Source organism: Musa acuminata, chromosome BXJ1-4 (assembly GCF_036884655.1).
Source record: "Musa acuminata AAA Group cultivar baxijiao chromosome BXJ1-4, Cavendish_Baxijiao_AAA, whole genome shotgun sequence".
Lineage (NCBI taxonomy): Eukaryota > Viridiplantae > Streptophyta > Magnoliopsida > Zingiberales > Musaceae > Musa > Musa acuminata.
This window is the reverse complement of record NC_088330.1, coordinates 25,400,957-25,418,490: the sequence shown is the minus strand read 5'-3', so window position 1 is coordinate 25,418,490 and position 17,534 is coordinate 25,400,957. Positions and strand designations below refer to the sequence as shown.

Genomic DNA, 17,534 nt, shown 5'->3' with positions numbered 1-17,534 from the left:
CATTGTGATGTTCAATTACAATCAAGTATTAGTGGATCGTTAAGGTGATTAACATGGTTAATTATATCACGCTGGTGCCTTGGTTTCTTTTGACTGTAATTTTTGATACTAGGCTTCTTGCTAAGAGGGACGAGGCTTCCTGATGGTGCGTGTAATATATATATATATATATATATATATATATATATATATATATATATATATATATATATATATATATACACACACACAAACACCATGAGGTTTGGAGCCCTTTCCCAAAAAATAAGTGAGTAGAATCGTTGACATTTTTATTTTTTGGAGGACATGTTTAGTGAACCATTCGGTGGGGGAAAAAGAAACTATTTGTTTACGGATGAAATATATCAGAAACATTTTTATTTTTTGGAGGACATTTAGTGAACCATTTGGTGGGGGAAAAAGAAACTATTTGTTTACGGATGAAATATATCAGAAATATCAATATTAAAATTGATATTCATATGATATGATACGTAGGGTTGCACATCTAACTTATGCAAAATTATGCCTGATTCAATTGTTCTTCCTCCTCATTATATATTATATGTTATTATTTATTATTAGTTTAATCTATCGCATGCACTTGGCGCTCGTGCTTTTTTATTATTTTTTATTTTTTAGTGACCACTTTAAATAAATTTTAATCATCAATCATACTGACCGTAGACGCATGGGTGAGCTTAGTCGAAGAGGTTTCCTTCCGCCATCGCGTCCGGTGATGTTTAACGGAGTGGATTTCTTAATACTTAATTCGACCCACTATCGGATCCGATCCGGATGCTGTCGGGATTGGATCGGGTCCGATCCGGATGCTGTCGGGATTGGATCGGGTCCGATCCGGATGCTGTCGGGATTGGATCGGGTCCGTTGTCCACTAATTTTCTTGTCGCAGCAACCGACCTTCCTCCCCCGTTCCATTAAAACATTTCCTCCACCATTCTGCCGATTCAAGAATCGCGGCCTAAACCCGCCATAGAAACCATCCGGGCGTTGCCCCTCTCCTCCTCTCTCCGGCGAGCGGGAAGGAAGAGATGTCTTCGACTGTCCTGGAGGTGACGCGCCCCGCCCACGAGGACGTGGAGCGGCCCATCGTGCGGGAGCTCCAGCGCGAGCCGGTCAACAACCTCGATCGCCTCTTCCGTAGCCAACACGTCCGCCACATTATCCATCTCATCACTAGCACCACTGATGTACTCGTAATTCTTTGGCCTCTGTCCCTTTGGTTCCCCTCGATGCGACTCTCTTCCGTTTGCTTCTTTCTCGTTCTTTGGTTTCTTGATTGTGTGTTTTCTTTTAATGACCCGATCTTGGATCTGTTCTCCCAAAGATTGACGAATACGAGGACAAGGACAATGCACGGAGGGATGACATTGCGGCACTTGGAGGACAGACAGCAAGCGGCACGATCAATCTTTTCAGTGCGTTTTATGATCGTATCAAGGAGTTAGGAGTTCTTCGAATCCCTAGAACTTGGAAAGAAAGTGGTGGATTCACGGAGGATTCTTGTTTTTTTCCTCTTTAGGAAGTTCTTGGAACCGTGGATAACGTAAGGCATCTGCGTCCTTTGTGACGTTCCCCTTCTAAACACTTCTGCGTTGCAAGATTTTACATCTCTTGGCATCTTGAAATTACTTCATCTAACAACGATAGTTTACCTTATATTTGAATCAGTTGTGCGATGTTTTTATTTATGCTGGAGAGATTCTTGGCCAATGACATTGGATTTAATATAGTTTTGTTTTAGCATGCTTTTGTCTGGAACTTATTGCATGTCTCCTTATGTAGTTGCCTTTGCGTCACAGATTCGTGAGTATCACAGGAGGCATTCGACTGCTCGTGTGGTTGATGCGATTGAGGAGTATGAAGAGCTACCAAAGGAAGACACACTAATTAAATTCAGTGGTGAGGTTTTCTAATATCTTTATTTCGTATCAAAATTATCTGTGCTTGTATTTAGATCATATTGTTAGCTCTATAAGATATGCTTCTCTATGTCTATACTACATGCCTAGGTTCGATTCCATTTCTTTGCTAGGGTACCATTGCAAACTCATGTGGTGACAGCTCCATGATTTAAGTTATCTACTGGTCTATTCTTAAACTTACCTATCTGAACAACTGAGGGATAACTATAAACTATGCCTCGGAATAAGAATTAACCACTGCAGGACTTTTGTAGCGATATGTGATAATAATTGGATAATGGTTTAAAATATCTATCTGCCCATTACATTTTGGTGAGTTTTTTATTGCTTTAACTAGGAACCAGTGACGGTACATATACTTTGGTACCTTTGGTATTTATTTTTTTGATTTTTTTGATTTTTCTAGTTATACCACATGGCATGTGTCGGTACACCATCCATTATATAGTTACCATACTGCTCTAATAGCTGTTATATAGTTGCCTTCTTGGTGAATTCAAAATGTCTATTCCTTTCTTTTAACTAATTCACTGTCATGGCGATTATTAGGGGGACCTTTTGATAACCCTCCTGTTTGTTGTTATGAGATCTGTGCTATCTTACACACCTGTTCTTCTTGATTAGGCTTCATTTGCTTACATTTGTTTCTTCCCATTATGTACTGTCCATGAATTACTCTTCAGTTTTATTAAAATGTTCATGCAATACTCTTCAGTTTGGAAATCCTTTTTTTACTCAAGCCAATATGGGCACGATGGTCATCTCGTACAAGTCCAGGTTTTTAAAGTTACTTTATGCAAGTTAGAAGTCTGTAAATGTGGTTGAATTCTGCTTCAACTTCTGGTTGAAAAATTTAGGTATAAGATTATTGATATTCACTGGTCCCCATGAGTAAAAATTTATGTGGTAGTTCAAAATTGACTTATTTTCAATACATCAAGTTATACTTATGTCAAAGAAAAGGCTAAATTCATGTATAGCTTTATTTTTCTTGTTGTCTGTTAATGCCTATGAAACTGTTGTGAGGAGCAATTTTGTTATTTCTTTTTCATATTTGCAAACATCACAACATGAAATGAGATGAATCTCTGTCGTGATTTTTGTATTTTAATTTCTGCAGGATTTTATTATTTTGCATGCAGGATCATGCTGGCATGCATAGTAAGATGTAGGCAATTATTTATCCATTTATTTACATATTTGATGCCTTCATTTACAATATTTTTGGATTCTGGTCTTATGTGTAATTTCACAAAGCTTTTTGTTACTCTTTATGTCCTATTGGCAGATGCCTGGTTATGCATGTTGAAACTATGGTGCCTTCCTATATATTTTTGGAATTTATGTACGTCATAATCTTTTTGCAAGTGCCACTTTATTTTAGCCTTTTTTCTCAATTTTGATTGATTTGTTGGAAGCTTTTGGTCGGTATCTAGACATGCATGAATGAGTACATCAATTCAAAATTTGGGGAGCCCATGGATTCATTTTTTCAAACTGAAAAAATTCCTTGCAATCTGAAATTCACTAGGTAAGAGTCTGGTCTACATTCTTAACAGAATGAACTGCATGGTAGTCACTGTTCTCCAGTATGTTGCATGTTTCTTCTTGTGTTATTTATGCATCCCTGCTATCTTGTTGTCATGTGTGCTGGAAGGTTGGAGGGGCACTTTGATTTATTAAAATTTGTTAATTGTGGTGTTGGCCAGCTAATCTCTAAACAACTTGTGGGGTATTATTGATTCAACTGTGGCTGAAATGGTTACATGGATTACAACAAATCTGATGGTAATTCTTGTTGTGTCCTGCAGACAATTCAGAGAATACTTGGAGCATGTCCTGGAATGCCTAATATCATTTCTAGAATGCACACAACCCCTTCAACATCTGGATAAGCTATTTGCATAGGTCTCTTCTTATATTCTGATCTAACTGATCTAGATAAATTTAGTCAGATTGTACTTCTGGTATCAATCGGTTGAACATTCTAGTGGATTTAACATGATGCAAAGTCCTCTATGTCTAGGTTATCCATTTATCTGCAGACTTCATTTATCTGTTTGACCTGTATACTTGGATGCATAAACAAGGAGTATAACTTTTCATTCTTTAACATGGGCTGCATCTCCCATTGAGTTGCTGTTTCTTATTAGTTGGATAAATCTTTTCTCTGCTTGAGATGCCAAATTAAGTAAGAGATTACAATGTTGGAGGGCTGAGTGTATGGGTACAACTTTGGAATAAGTACCGACTGCACCTCATATGTGTTAGGTGTCTATTTATCTGTATCCCTTTTTTATCCAATTACTTAGTAAAAGCCATTTTAGATCAGTTGAGCACTGTGAATAAATGACAATGTTTTTACATTGTCCTAGATATGCTGTTAACTGTGTGCTCATGCGAGGATACACTCGAACCTCTGGCTTTGTTTTTGAGATTTAGGATATTGGTGACAACCTTGCTAACTGAAAAGAGGGAAATCTGTTGGTTGCATACTCTAATCTTGTTACCATTTTTCTTTCGTGTTGGAAAACTGATGTTTTTTGTGCTGCAACAGGTGGAAACTGAGTTTGAACAGCAGCGGGCTGATGAAAAGGTTCTGGAATGGTAGAACAAGGGGATAGAAAATGGTCTTATTCAGTCGCAAGAGGCCGTGATTGATCTTGATTATTGCAGTACCGTTGAAGAGCTCATGGAAGTTGGTCCTGAGAAATTGAAAGAGGTTAGTTTGTTGGCCCCTTCCTATCTATTTTAGTAGGTTTTCTAGCATGTGAGTTATCTTTGTAGTTTTCATGTCATCTTGCATTACCCAATAAAAAGTCACATTGATGCATATATTTGATGGGCAAATGCATTCTTCTTAACTATGTGATATTCATAGAATGATTAACTCCAGTAGTCTTTTGCCTAAACATTGTCATTCCTTGTTATTGCTTATATATTTACAAATATAGATATTGTGAATTAGACCTATCTGTTTGTTCAGATAGCTCTTTCATTGTTTATCTTTTTTATATAGCATAGTGAAAATCCCTAGCGTCAACCTCCATAGCAGTTCTAAGAGAGAGGTTGGGTGCTGGGAATGATCCATAAAAGCTTTTCTCTTGCCTTTTGCAGCAGCATCGACTTGGGAATGTCTACTGATACATGCACCAGAAGGTAATACTTTGCTGCATTGAGCTTTTGTTAGATCATTGAGCGCCATTCCAAGACTTGATAAAGGAGTGTGTTGAGTTAGGCAGCTGATAGGCATTATAAGGTTTTGTCAACTGTATGAACATGTATCTCTGTTGTCCACAGCAGAACTCAGTGGCAGGATCATCCATGATGTATGATCCATACTAAATCTGATCAAAATCCCATCGTACCTTTTCTATATTTCTGGCAGCCCATCTTTTTGTCTTGGTAGATGGAGTGAGATGAAACTCAGAAGCAGCTTATGGTCTCCTTATAACTGGACATTCTTCTGCATGCCTTGTTGGAATGAGGAGACAAAAAAGCAGTAATTTGGTTGAGTAGGGAGCTGGGTGGTGAGAAAATCTCTGAGGTGAGGATGAGGAGGAGATGGATAATTTTCTAACCAGCCACAAATAATTGGGACCTCATTTATTATCATTGTTGTAGAGAATAACGCAAATCCACCTTAAATATTTAATCACTCTTACTTATGATATTATGAACACAGTGTTTTGTTGAGAGGTTTAAGTGGACATTTGTATCAAATATGTCAGCCGGTATTGTGAAAGGTGCAGAGCACATTTAGGAGCTGTCCTAGGAATGCCTTACTGAGAGGTGTAATGTGTGATATTTCTATTAAAGAAAAGAAAAGGGGCATACCTAGTGTATGAAGCTCTTGCTATGTATGAAGCTCCTGCTAATGCGTGAGGGTCAATGTATGCAGTCTTATTTAGAGAGGCTATTTGCGGGACTCAAATTTTGATCTCCTAGTATATGAAGCTCTTGCTAATGTGTGAGGGTCAATGTACGCAGTCTTATTTAGAGAGACTATTTGCATGACTCAATTTTTTTTTTTAGGTCACAAAGGAGCAATATTATTATTATATGAAGCAAGGTATGTAATACCGTATCGTACCGGTGTTTCTAGGTTGGCTCGGTACGGTACGGTATGGTACCATATACCGCTCGGTACACCAGGGCGTACCGAGTGGTTTTAAATATTTCTTCCTCTTATTGTAGCACTGTAGCAGTACTACAGTATAGCACTGTAGCACGTTCTGTCCGGTAGCGAGCGGTCCGCGTACCGGTATATCGTCGGACCGGTACGTACTGCCCGTATCGGGCGGTACTATTCGAAATTGCATACCATGATATGAAGACACATCCTCTAGGGTAGTCACATGTCTAGTGTGGTTACATATATTTGTTCAGCTATTCAAAACTGTTAGCGACAGGCATTATTAAACTTGTTGAGGCCTCTAGCATCAATAGCTTGTAACTAATGGAGAAGCAGCACCAGTTGCTGCTGCTAACATGGGGTGAGGCGGCAATGGCCATCAGCAGCTGGTTATTGCTACTAACCAGGATGAGCATCTTTGCAGTTGCAGTGACTGCGGCCCTGATGCCATCTCTTATTGCTAACCAAAATAAAAAAAGGGGGAGGGAAAAAAGATATCTCTGGTTTTCACATTTGGTGATAATGGTTTAGGTTAGAGTAGCACATTCATTTCTAAGACGAAAATGCTGTTTGCCTGAGGCAGAGAAACCGGTTCTCTGGATTTGTATTATCTTTCTGAATCTGAAAAGCAATCCTGAAAAGTTTTTGTTGGTTCATTTGTCAGTCTTTTACAATCCGTTTTTAATATCATGGTTAGAACTTTTAAAAGTTTAACAAGTTCCTACTGTATATTTATGCAGAGTTGAATCTTGTATATGGTCTTGTTTGAGTTGCTTCTAATGCAACCATAGTGTCTCATTCGCAGTGTTTTGTGGATTTGTCTAATTTAAATTCCCATACAGAAATCAAAGCAGAATGGTCAATGTCCTTGTTAATTCTTGAGTCTCTAAATCCCTATAGGAATGATCAACCTCCTTGTCAATTTCTGTTATGTTTACGGCAATAGGTTGATCAACCTCCTTGTCAATCTCTATAGGCATATCTTATCCTGTTTTTGTTAGTAGGTCAGTCAAGCCAATTTGTGATACAGACTCGTGATGCTTTTTACGATTGAGCTTCTCTGATATAATGTAGCATATTTGTAATCATCTTAGCAATTTTAAAATAAATATTTTTGACCCTTCTGTATTAATGGTTGATCACTTGATATGCTAATAAAAAGTTCACGTTTTAGTCTTTGGCTGCTCGGGGATTGCAAACTGGTGGCACACTTCAGCAGTGAGCAGAGCGGTTTTTTTTGACAAAGGTTTCTGTAAAATTGTAAATGATTTTTTTTCTCATCTTCACTATTATGCACAGATCTATGTCCTGGTTGTACACTTTTACTGAAAATTGTTATTTTAATTTTTTGTGGCACAACTGTTCATGAAACTCTTTTGCTTCTTGTTTATCTCCCATTTATATGTACTATTTGATTAAGACTTAAGGATGTTTCTAGTGGTAATACCAGTATCCTGCTGCAAAAATGTCTTGGTGCTTTCCAATTTATGTGGGGTTATAGTTTTTACCCTTTTCTTTTATAGCTGAAATAAAGTGCAGAGATGTCCCAAGATAGGGCAAAATTTTACATTTGTTGGTTGGTAAAATACAAGAATAAGATTTCTTGTTTTGGAAGTCATTCGTTATGGGTAAACAGCCAGTCTATGAATAAGATAGTGAGGCATGCCTTATTGGTCTTACCTTATCATAGTTTAGATTTAAATTCATCGCTGAATTCAGAGTTATGTTAGGTAAATTGAGATGTTTGAACTTTTGGGGATTTCCTGTTTTAGTCATCTTGTGAGTCCCAAAATTTTTCTGTTTAAAAAAGATATAAAAGTACTGAGGTAAACCAGATTTCTAAATTGACCAAGAAATCTATTTGAATACCGTAACACAAAGACCTTAGGGATCTATGATAAGCAAGTGGTCTTTGGGTCATAATACATTTCTTAGGGGCATCCAGTGGTCTAGATAAGGATCTATGTTTAACATTAAAGCCTCAGGAACTCAAGTTTTAAATGGTATCAGAGCCAATTGTATTCTGTTTTGATATAGTCTCTAACCGAATTGCTATGATATTTATGCTAAGTTTGCTTTGTAAAACATCACTTACGATTTAAAACTTGTGAGGAGCCCGAGGAAGGCAGCCAGGTCAGGGAACCACAGTAAGACCTTTGACGCAAGCCCTCGAAGTTAAGAACGTAAGTAGATCTAAAACAATGCATATTTAGCATATGTCTAAGCTTTGGGAAGAAGCTATTCAAAAATGGTATACAGACTCCCATACCTCCCATCTGGACTACCTAAATCTAGCGGAGACTTCAAAACCCACTAAGAAAGAACTAGCTCACAACATCTCTGTCATTTACGACCGAACTTGCCTATCAAGCAGAGTAAATCTTAGAAACTTCAAACTTTTGCTTGAAGAAAACCGCAACCTTGAGCAAAGGGTTAACAATCTTGAAACCTCAATAACAACGCTATCTTCCTTACTTATCGAAAACAAGCCCCTTACTCAAGCTGATGTTCAAAAATTGGTGCTAGAAATAACTAAGCAACCCAAACTCATTGAGGAAGAAGCCTTACGACTTTCACAGAACCTGGACCAAAAACTCCAAAGGATTGAAATTTTATTATCCAAAATAGAAAAACAAATCTTTGGATGAGCCATATATCCTCCAGGGGTACCGAATCTTACAAGGAAGCTCTTAAAGCTACTGAATCTATTGAACCCCCATCACTTGGGTTTCTCAAAGCAAGTGATTTTCCGGGAACTCTCAGCCATCAGGTAGCCGTAATCAAGCAGCATAACGTACAAATTCAACTGCTGGTACAAATTGCTGAAAACATAAAAGGAATACGAACGGAGCTACAGACAATACGGGAACTGCAACAATCAAAGACAACGCAATCCCAATTAGTACCAGACGAACTCATCACCAAATTAGCAAACCTTAACCTAGGCCCCTCTGAAAGGCCTAAAGAAACAAAAGGAAAAATATTAGTCTTTAAAGATCCTATAAAGATCTTCCAGGAAGCAAGAAGATGACTTCCAGAACACAGACCCAAGAGGTATCTACGTCAACTCCTCTCGTAGAAGACCAAATCAGGAACTACAGAAGAAACCAGAGGAGAATATTCAACGCTAGAAGACGACTTGGGCAACTTATCTTCAGAAATACAGACTCAAACGCTCAGGTTCTGGAACAACAAATAGACCCTCAGGCGCAGTTGCAATTATCCATGAGGGAAAGAGCTGCAATAGCACCGGCCGAAGTATTATACCACTCAAGAAGAGATGATGCGCATCACAGGGTCTACATGCATCGATCTGAAGAAGCTATGTTGGTCACCAACAATCAAGAAGACAGGGCTTTTATTCAGGAGCAAAGCTTTGACCAACTAATCAGAAGCGGGATGAGGTATATTCATCTCGGGATCCTACAAACAAGGGTCCAGACACTTCATAGACAGGAAGAGGGAACACTGGCACTATTAGTGTTCCGAGACAACAGATGGGCTGATGATAGGTCCATCATTGCCACAATGGAAGTAGACCTGACTAGAGGAAGTCAACTGGTCTACGTTGTACCAGACACCATGATGACGGTAGGAGATTTTTACCGTAATATACAACTTTCTATACTAACCCGTGGGTATGACACATGGCAGAATGGAGAAGCAAATCTACTGATCACCAGGGGAATGGTGGGGCGACTTTCAAATACCCCGAACGTCGCCTTTGCATATGAAATTTCAGGGGTGGTGGATTACTTAACAAGCCATGGCGTAAGGGCGTTACCAGGAAGAAGGTATTCCACAGCAGAAATCAGAGGAAGAGACTGGATGATCAGACCCACACAGGTCTCAATTCCCATGCAGCCTGCCGAACTCAGGAGTCGAAATCTAATTGATGGAAGAATTTCAATTAGCTTCGACAATTATAAAGCAGCATCAACATCCAGCAGAATCCGTTACAACAACGCGGATGACGAAACATTCAGTGATGAAGAGGAAATCCGAAGCCATACAATAGCTGTCAATATTCAATTAGATGACAGCGAGGACGAAGCTGAGGAGCTATGGGAAAACCTTAATTCCTACTTCCGAGACACCCACATCACAGGAAAGGAAGTAGAGATGCCGTACCCTCGGAAGCATCAAAAGGAATTAATCGCAGCAGGACTAGAAGAAGAACTGATAATGGAATACCCACAGTTAGCAAGGCTATCTCAACAGGTATATTCATCATCTGCTGTATCAAACTACAGGCCACCAACGGACTCAACCATGGGACCTGTAAACTATCCCCCGGCTGTAAACATAGAATCCACAAGTCAGAGACCAGAATATGAAGGACACTCAAGACAGCCGAGGTTCAAGGCAAAGAACTTCTCAGAAGCCTGGAACCTCCCTTCAGCCTTTCAGCAGCAAGGAGCAATATTTATAATCTCATCCCAATTGGGAATGTTTGATGAGGTGTTTATGAGGTGGGAATCAATAACAAAGAATTTAGTATCTTTACAAGGGTTCACAGATCCTCTAGCAAAAATGGAATTTATCGAAAATCTGCTCGGAGAAGCAGAGAAACTAGCGTGGATCCAATGGCGGATGGCTTACCCAGAAGAATACCAACTACTCCTAGCCAATGCGGATGGAATGGGAGGAACACAAAATATCCTCTCACAACTGAGGACGATCTTTATACTAGAAGACCCATTTCAAGGATCTACGATAACACAAGAAGAGGCTTACAGAGATCTCGAAAGGTTATCTTGTACTAACCTTAAACATATTATTCAATTCTTAAATGACTATATGAGGTTGGCATCCAAAACAGGAAGGATGTTCCTAGGACCAGAATTATCCGAAAAGTTGTGGTCCAAAATGCCAGGGGAGCTAGGAAAAAGGATCAAAGAGGCATTTGAAGCAAAATATAGGGGAAACACCATAGGGGTAATCCCAAGGATTCTCTTCTCCTACAAATATTTGGAAGCGGAATGCAAGGATGCTGCATTCAGGAGAGCATTAAAAGACCTATCCTTTTGCAGTAAGATTCCTATCCCAGGATATTACAACAAACCCGAAAGAAAATATGGGGTAAGGAGATCAACCACCTACAAGGGCAAACCCCACTCATCTCATGCAAGAATTGAAAAGAGAAAGCACTTGATAAGAAATAAGAAATGCAAGTGCTACCTGTGTGGAGAAGAAGGGCATTTTGCAAGGGAATGCCCTAACGACCGAAAAAATATCAAAAGAGTAGCAATATTCGAACAATTGGACATTCCGGAAGAATACGAAATACTATCAGTACAAGAAGGAGAAAACCAAAGCGACGCAATTTATTCAATATCTGAAGGAGAAGATACAGAAGACCTGCAGCATGGTATTCACTCCTTTACTCATAAAATCTTTGCTTTAATAGAAGATAGTAGAACTTGGTGGATAGGACCTGAGACAGGATACTGAGCAAGAGTACAAGTTTCCCAAGAACAAGCTGAGTGCAGACATATATGGGAAATCAACACGGAGCTACCACCAGTATTTGAAAGATGCAAGTGCTGCAAGAGAAAGTCACAAAGAAGGCATAGGAGACACTGTCCCTTATGCAAGATCACTTCGTGCGGGATGTGCAGCATATATTACTTTGATAAAAGAACCCCCGTAATGATGGAGGAACCACCAAGGTATGAACCTAAAAACTTGCTTTAAACACAACAAGATTTCATTAATCATTGTGAAGCAGAAATAAGAAGGCTCAAAATGGCGGTTGAATTTGAACAACAAAAAACCAAGGAGCTTGAAGAAATGCATGCTCAATCCATAGCCACAGCCCAAGAAAATCTCCGTTTACAAAATGAGGTGGCAGAACTAAAAGCAAAATATGATAAATTGGAAGGAGAAGTACTGGAAGTAGATCGGTTGAGGCTGGAAAAGGCAGATCTCCTGAAAGAGATACAAAGGCTGGGAAAAAGAAAAATTGAGGAGAGCGAAGAAGAAGAAAGTGAAGGGGCTCTTGTTCTCTTAGAAGAAGAAACTCAGAAGATCCTTTCTATGGAAACAAAGGAAACAGGAGGATCAAGAAAATCTAAGAATATGCTCTTCAACCTAAAGGTAACTATGGAAATTCTAAATATTCCCCCTTTCGAGGTTAATGCTATACTAGATACAGGTGCGACCACTTGTTGCATAGATGAAAAGGCTGTACCAAAAGCAGCAATGGAGGAAAATCCTTATGTTGTACATTTCAGCGGGATTACCTCCAAAACAACAGCGAATAAAAAATTAAGGGGAGGCAAGATGACTATTGGAAACAACATCTTTAGAATCCCTTACACCTATGCATTCTCAATGAGGTTAGGGGATGATATTCAGATGATAATAGGATGCAATTTCATAAGGGCAATGCAAGGAGGGGTTAGGATCGAAGGTAACACGGTTACATTCTACAAAAATTTGACAACTATTATTACTCTGCCCTATATCTCGACAGCCGCAGCAATAGAGGAACTAGACCTGGAAGAAGATGACTATATTCAAATCCAGGAGTCAGTATTTTACTCGGCAGAAGCTCAACAAAGCAATGAAAGAATAAGAGCCAAGTTCGGAAGCCTACTAGACCAGCTAAAGGCCCAAGGTTATATTGGGGAGGACCCTCTCAAACATTGGAGAAAGAATGAAATAACATGCAAGTTGGAAATCAAGAATCAAGATTTTGTGGTGGAGGACAAGCCTCTCAGACATTTAACACCACAAGCAAAGGAAGCTTTTTCCAAACATATAAAAGCACTACTGGAAATAGGGGTTATCAGACCAAGCAAAAGCAAGCACCGTACCACTGCTATAATTGTTAACTCAGGAACCACGGTGGACCCCATAACAGGAGCGGAAAGAAAAGGGAAGGAAAGGATGGTTTTTAACTACAAAAGGCTCAATGACATCACGGAGAAGGATCAATATAGCCTCCCTGGTATCAATACCATCCTCAAAAAGGTCAGCAATAGTAAAATTTACTCAAAGTTTGATCTAAAATCTGGCTTTCATCAAGTCGCCATGTACCCTGATTCCATCGAATGGACTGCATTCTGGGTACCTGAAGGATTGTATGAATGGCTTACAATGCCATTTGGTCTCAAAAATGCCCCTGCTGTATTCCAAAGGAAAATGGATAATTGCTTCAAAGGTACGGAACAATTCATTGTAGTCTACATTGATGATATCCTTGTTTTCTCAGAAAACGAAAAGGAGCATGAGCAACACCTCACCAAGATGTTAAAAATATGCCAAGAGAATGGCCTTGTTTTAAGCCCGACAAAGATGAAAATTGCAGTAAAGGAAATTGAATTTCTTGGAGCAGTCCTGGGGAATTCCAAAATCAAACTGCAACCCCATATCATTAAAAAAATTACTGATTATCGGGAAGAAGACCTCACTACCAAGAAAGGCCTCAGATCATGACTAGGGATCCTAAACTATGCAAGGAGCTACATACCCAACCTTGGCAGACTCCTAGGCCCGTTATATTCAAAAACAAGCCCAACAGGCGAGAAAAGGATGAACAAGCAAGATTGGGAACTGATCAAGAAAATCAAGGGCTTAGTACAAAATCTTCCTGACCTAGAAGTACCTCCTGAAGATTGTTTCATAATACTGGAAACAGACGGATGCATGGAAGGGTGGGGAGGAATTTGTAAATGGAAAAAACAAAAATATGACCCCAAAAATACTGAAAAGGTATGTGCCTACGCCAGCGGAAAGTATAATCCCATCAAGTCTACTATAGACGCTGAAATGCATGCAGTTATGAAAACCCTGGAGGCATTGAAGATTTACTTTCTTGACAAAAGGGAAATCATTATCAGAACAGATTGCCAAGCAATAATAAGCTTCTTCAACAAATCAGCTCAGAACAAGCCATCTAGAGTCAGATGGATGGCCTTCGTAGACTATATCACTGGGAGCGGCGTGGAAGTAAAATTTGAGCATATCGAAGGAGAAAGTAACATTCTAGCTGACTCTTTATCCAGACTAATAAATATTTTGGTTGCAGGATGGCCAAGCGAATCATTACTCTTAATCCTGGAAGCCACTCAGGAAGTTCAAGCCAAACCAAACCTCAAGGCTGCTACACACCTGAATCAACTAATAAACCAGGTGACCTCCTCCTGCAATACCAACAGGAAATGGATAAGCTCAGAACCAGGACACGTGAAGGACTCTCATTTAATGAAGAGGGATTATCTGAAAGGAGACTTGGATCAATTCAAAAGGAAGCCTCCCGACAAGCACTTGAGGCATTGCAACAATTCTTCGACATCCACTTAATCAAGACTAAAGAGTATCAGAGAAGGAGCGGTGGAAAAGACAACTGGTACAGGGACTGGTTACCAGTCGTTCTTCAACAACAACGACAACTGGAGGAGGCCCTATCTCTGGTAAAAGACGTCTCACAAAGGACAACCAGCTTCAGCCTTTAAACAGCTGGAACACATACTTTGCTTAAGCCGCCAAGTAAAGACAAATGGTGTGGGACAAAATATCTGCTTTTCTTAGCTACTAAGGAAAATGAGTTGAGCCCCGGGGAGCCGCTCATAGTATCATCAATAATTGTGCCAAGGAATATGCGGAATATGCTTTCCTTCGTTAAGAAGTTAGAGAAATATCTGACGAAAGGATAAGAATGCGATGGGGCCCAATGAGCACCCGGTTCTATCCTCTTCCTCTATATATTCTCTAGCTTAGTCTCTTGCAAGACATCGGTTCAAAAAAACCAGAGTCTTACTTGAGCAGAAATCTATCATCTGACTAAGCCTTTCAACCTTTGTCTATATCCAATCTATTGTAAGCATTTTAAGCTTTCTTTAGTTCTTTGTCAGATGATAGTTCTTTGTCTATATCCAATCTATTGTAAGCATTTTATCCCGTATCGGCCGTTACGGGTAATATCGGGCGGTAACGGTCGAAATTTTGACCGTTACCGCCCGGTACCATTCGGTAACGGGCGGTAACGCACCGCCTTTTCGGCGACGTCGCCGAGGCGACACGACGTCGCCTTTTTCGGAGACGTCGCCGAGGCGACACGACGTCGCCTTTTTCGGCGACGTCGCTATATATATATATATATATATATATATATATATATATATATATATATATAAAATTTAAATAAACGTCGCCTCGGCGACGTCGCCCCGTGTGGGGAAGGAAAAAGCGACGTCGCCGAGGCGATGCGACGTCGGCCAATAAAAAAAAAATATATATAATAAATATATATACATATATCACTCGGTATACCGCTCGGTATACCGAGCGGTATACCGTTCCGTACCATACCGAGAGATCGTCGAAACTCCGGTACGGTACGAAATTTCAAACCTTGCTTGGAAGTACTTTTCATATTTGCATCTTTCCCATGTTTGAATAATTTCTGTATACGACTGCTTTTGTTGTTCATTTTCTTTCTCCTCATAGTATCTCTTTCGCTGTCACTCATACTTTTTGAACTCTGCTATTGGATCTTTACTGGTCAAGTTGGATTGAGATTGGCCAAGGGCAATCTGATCTCTCAATTTTGTTTTTAGTATCTAGAGAAAGCAGATGGAATTGCCTGTAAACCAGCTGGATCAGTTGACACCAGTTAAGTGTCACTTGATTTCAGCTAATTCTGGCATGGAATAAGAAAAGGTGAGAAAAGAGGAACGAGAGGGAGCAATCCATTAAGCTTATTCTCCATAATGAGAACCCATAACATTTTTTAGCTTAGCAGGTTCCATGAAGACCTTAAAGAATCTAGTTGTCTATTTTTGTCTCCGTCTAAGATTGTTGACGTACAACATATTTCCTAATATTGTGAATTCACGTTAATTTACTGTCTGTACATGGTTGTAGGATTACAAATGCCATTTAGTATTCATGTTGATCCTAACATACATGATGACGAAATTTTGAATTAATGACTGATGTGATGAAATTTTGATTTCTTTTCCATATGTTTATCTGTTAAAGATGATGTATGTATCCTTATCCTGATCTGTGTATGTTATCTGTATGTATTTTTGAATGTGAGTAGTCTTTTGTGTCATTTGAATAGATGCTTTAAAGATACAACTTTATTCAATGCCTGCTTGCGTCTTGTGTAGAACACACCTTTGGAGCAACTGGATGGAAAATATTTTGCCAGAGACTCATGTAGCACACAGCAAAATGGTGCTGCAGAGCTGATGAATTCCAAGAAACTAGTAGCTCTAATGGTGGCAAAGTTGGAACGGATATGTGGGTTGCTGAAAGAGGTTGGTCTCTTGAATCATGTGTGGTTGGTGAAAATATATTTATTTATGCAATTCATTATTTTCGTTTTTCTTTATGTTTGATTATATTTTGAAGGACGACAATAAATGCTCATTTTAACCATGCCTTGACAAGTTCACTATTTTCAATTGCCGTGCTACTATCGGAAATGGGTGTTGATGACATTCAGTTTCTCATTTTAACAACTTGAGCTTTGATCAGTACTGGTGCATACCAGTCATTATATGAAGAACATTTCTTGGTGTCAAGAAATTACATGGGTGGTATTATATTTCATTATGGACAGACTGAGGTCTAACTGCATCATCCCACCTTTTGGCTTTAGTAGAATAATGATAAAACTTTGTTTTAATTTGGCCAGCATGCCCCATGCTAATTATAAATTGGCATGATTTGACAATGACCAGAGCTCTATGGCACATGGTCCATGCTTATTCAGGCTTGTGGGCATACTTTTGGCACAACATTAGTTCTGTGCTGAGGTCATAGGGTGACTTTACAGCATGGATGAAACTTTTCAGAATTGGAACCATGCTTAGAAACTATCATATTTACTCAGAAATACACCTTAGAATCTAAATGCTGCTTGTTCTTCCTGTATCTGCATCACATATCCGGATTAATATGCATAATGTACTACCATGACTATGCTGAAGTTCTGACCTTCTGTCGCTAGTGTTAATAACAAATGGTTTCCTATTCTCCTTATCCTGCTGGCAGGTTATCGAACAAACAAAAATGCATGTCGAAAAGAAGCAAGCTTTAACATATGAGGAAATGGAAGCAGAACGTGAAGAGATAAGTGTCCTTTACTATGTATGAAAACTGAATGGTGGGCATTGACAATTATAACCGCTGCTAAAATAATAGCAGATATATATTTTCCTTTCATTCTGATGTATAATGTGATTTGTGTTCTTATAATATACTGTCTTCTATTTGATCACAATGTCATAATTCTATTATTTCCAAATATGCATGAGTTCGTCTTCTAGTCAAATTATACTGATTAGTTTTTTTTATTAATCAGTTTAATTTAATTTTTAACAGTTGAACTGCATTTTTTGCTTGAACACATAATTGCAAACTTCATATATTGGTATATTGCTCTCTCGTCGGTAGTTAGATTTCCCTGGTGGTATATTAATCCACTATAATTT

At 39.1% G+C, this 17,534-nt stretch overlaps 1 pseudogene; it reads left to right on the top strand.

The window, feature by feature from the left end:
• The first annotated feature begins 2,790 nt into the window (after positions 1-2,790).
• On the top strand, positions 2,791-17,278 carry LOC135651055 (splicing factor SF3a60 homolog; annotated as a pseudogene).
• Positions 17,279-17,534: the final 256 nt, after the last annotated feature.